The sequence below is a fragment of the Callorhinus ursinus genome, unplaced genomic scaffold (assembly GCF_003265705.2).
Source record: "Callorhinus ursinus isolate GAN/ISIS: 27379988/994484 unplaced genomic scaffold, GSC_fseal_2.0 scaffold8, whole genome shotgun sequence".
Classification (NCBI taxonomy): Eukaryota; Metazoa; Chordata; class Mammalia; order Carnivora; family Otariidae; genus Callorhinus; species Callorhinus ursinus.
Window position 1 is genome coordinate 1,900,839 of NW_027397070.1, and position 3,328 is coordinate 1,904,166.

The window sequence follows — 3,328 nt, forward strand, 5'->3', positions numbered from 1 at the left end:
TATCCAGACCACTAACACTAACAGCAATAAGGCTATTTTGCTTTCTTATCATTTCCATGTTCACCGGAGTAGCGCTTTTCATTTCAAGAACTCTTCTTTGGGGGCTCCTGGGTGGCTCAGTTGGTTTGGGGTCTGCCTTCGGCTCAGGTCATGATCCCAGAGTCCTGGGATGGAGCCCTGCATTGGGTTCCCTGCTCTGCGGGGAGTCTGCTTCTCCCTCTCCCTCTGCCTGCCGCTCTCCCTTCTTGTTCTTTCTGTCTCTCTGTCAAATAAATAAATGAGATCTTAAAAACAATAAAAAGCATAATAATAAAAAAGAACTCTTCTTTGAATTCATAACTTGGCTAAGTGTTTGGCACAAGAAGCCTACCTTTCAGCCTATCTTGGCTTTTGACTTGTGTTCCTCACTTAGGCTTAATCATGTCTAGCTTTTGATTTAAAGTGAGAGAGATGTTTGGGGCATCTGGGTGGCTCAGTAAGATAAGCATCTGACTCTTTTTTTTTTTTAAGATTTTTTTTTTTTATTTGAGAGAGAGAGAATGAGAGATAGAGAGCACGAGAGGGAAGAGCGTCAGAGGGAGAAGCAGACTCCCTGCTGAGCAGGGAGCCCAATGTGGGACTCGATCCCGGGACTCCAGGATCATGACCTGAGCCGAAGGCAGTCGCTTAACCAACTGAGCCACCCAGGCGCCCCAAGCATCTGACTCTTGATTTCAGCTCAGGTCATGATCTCAGGGTCCTAAGATTGAGCCCTGTGTCAGGCTCCATGCTAGGCATGGAGCCTGCTCAAGATTCTCCCTCTCCCTCGGCCCCTGCCTCCTGCTTGCTCTCTCTTTCTCTCTAAAAATAAAAAAATAATAAAGTGAGAGATGTGCAACTCTTGCTTTCCCTTGAACACTTAGACACCATTGTAAGGTTACTAACTGGCTTTATTTCAATACTATTGCGTCTCAAGGAATAGGGAGGCCCAAGGAGAGGTAGAAAGAAGAGGGAATGGCTGGCCAGTAGAGGAGTCAGAACACACACATTTAAGTTTGCTATTTGATATGGGGGCTGTTCGTAATGCCCCCAAACAACTACAATAGTAATATTAAAGATCACTGATCACAGATCACCATAACAAATAATAATAATGAAAAAATTGCAGTATTATGAGAATTACCAAAATGTGACATGGAGACACCAAGTGAGCAAATGCTGTTGGAAAAAATGGCACCAGGTTCTCATAAATCTTCAATTTGTGAAAAATGCAGTATCTGTGAAGTGCAATAAAGCAAAGTGCAGTAAAACCAGGTATACCTCTATCTCCATCCAACCAACCATCCATTCATCCATTGTCCCTACTGGTCCTGTTTCCCCACAGAACTCTGCATAATACAAGCACCTTAGGTATTTCTCTTTCCTCCTGAAGTCCGTAGCTTAGTTACTTGGACTCCCCAACAAAGGATCACTGGACGATTGAGGAAAGCTCTAGCATGAAAGCCATAGATAATAAAAAACATGGATGATGGAAGGAGCAGAAGAAAACTTCCAAAAAATTACAAATCATATATTCAAAAGGGTGCTTAGAGTGAGAATAGAGGACCCAGCTCTGAGCCCTGGTTTTAGCCCCATTAGGTCATCTCAGTCATTGGTTTCAAAACCAAACTCCTCTCAGCTCCCCAGACAAAGCTGTTCTTCTCTCCTGTGTTCCCATTTGCAGCCATGGCTATAGCATCTTGCTATCATAGCATCATGGTCTTAATCACCCAGGCCTGAGACCTTCATCTTTTTTCCCTCCCTTTCCCTTTGTAGCTCCACATCCAACTGGTCACAAAGTCCTGTTGGTTCCACCTCTGAAAATTGTCTCACGACTGTCTTCTTATCCCATAGCTGTTGCCCTATTCCAGAAATCCTTAACTCTTTCCTGTCCCACTGCAATAGGCTACCAGTTAATCTCCCTGCCTGTGACTTTCCTTCCCTTCATTCTGTCCCCAGAATTATAAAATACGGGGTTGATCATGTTTCTCTCCTGCTCAAAAGCCTCTGACGGTTCTCCATTGTATAAAGCAGGGGTCCCTACGGCGGGCTGAGGGAGCATCATAATTACCCCCAGGGAATATGTATTTGGCACAGGGGAAGTGCTCAATTTCTCAGGTAGACCTTCTCCTATGGTACCCTCTGGTGGCAACTTCATGCAATGGCCTATCTTCATTTCACCCACCAAATTCTCTCTGAGATTCTAATTCAGTGGATCTGCTTATTGCTTGAGGGAACCACTAGTTTATAAAATAAAATCTGAACCTTTGTAGAGAAGATTCAATCCATCTTTCCAGCTTTTCCTCATAACCTCTCTTTTCCTAACCCTCCCTTTTTATGTCCCATTCACTCCTCCCCTTCAATCACACTGGACCACCCTGTACTTTCCCACATTGATGTCTTTACTGATGCTTTCCTTCTGCCTGGAATTCCCCTCCCCTCCACCTCTGCAGGATGAAACTCACATTGTTTTAGGCTCATTCAAATATCTGTTCATCTGGAAATCTGTCCGACTTAACCTGACCTCTCTTTTCTCCGTGTTGCCACAGCACTCCGTACTTCCTCGGGGAAGCCTTCCCAAATTACATGCTCTGATAGTTCCTGGTGTTTTGTCTTTTGTTACAGTAATGTACTTAATGGCTATATATTTACTTGTGAGATTCTTTTTTTAAAGATTTTATTTATTTGACAGAGACAGACACAGCGAGAGCAGGAACACAAGCAGGGGGGAGCGGGAGAGGGAGAAGCTGGCTTCCTGCCGAGCAGGGAGCCCGATGCAGGACTCGATCCCAGGACCCTGGGATCATGACCTGAGCCGAAGGCAGCCGCTCAACAACTGAGCCACCCAGGCGCCCTGTGAGATTTTTTTTAAAGTGTCTTTTTCTCCTACTATATTGTAAGTGCCTTGAAGGTAAGAGCCATATCTGTTACCATATACAGTTGGTACTCAATTATTTGTTGACTGGGTAAATTAATGTTTCTGAAATGATCACATATTCTGCTTTGTGGTGTGTGTAGTTGTAGTTGTATATATATGTGGATTCCATTGTTAGGTCACAGTCTCTTTAAAGGGATAAATAATATCTCTTATGTCTTTGTACCTCCCCCCTATCCCCATGTAGCTCTGTGCCTGGGATACAGTAGGAGCTTAGATACAACTGCCAACCTAGAACCCTGGGGAACACAAACTCCATGAGAGCCAAAAATTTATCTTTTTCCTTGTTATATCTCCAGTGGCTAGAACAGTAATCCCAAAGTGAATACATATATATATATATATATATATATATATATATATATATATATATAT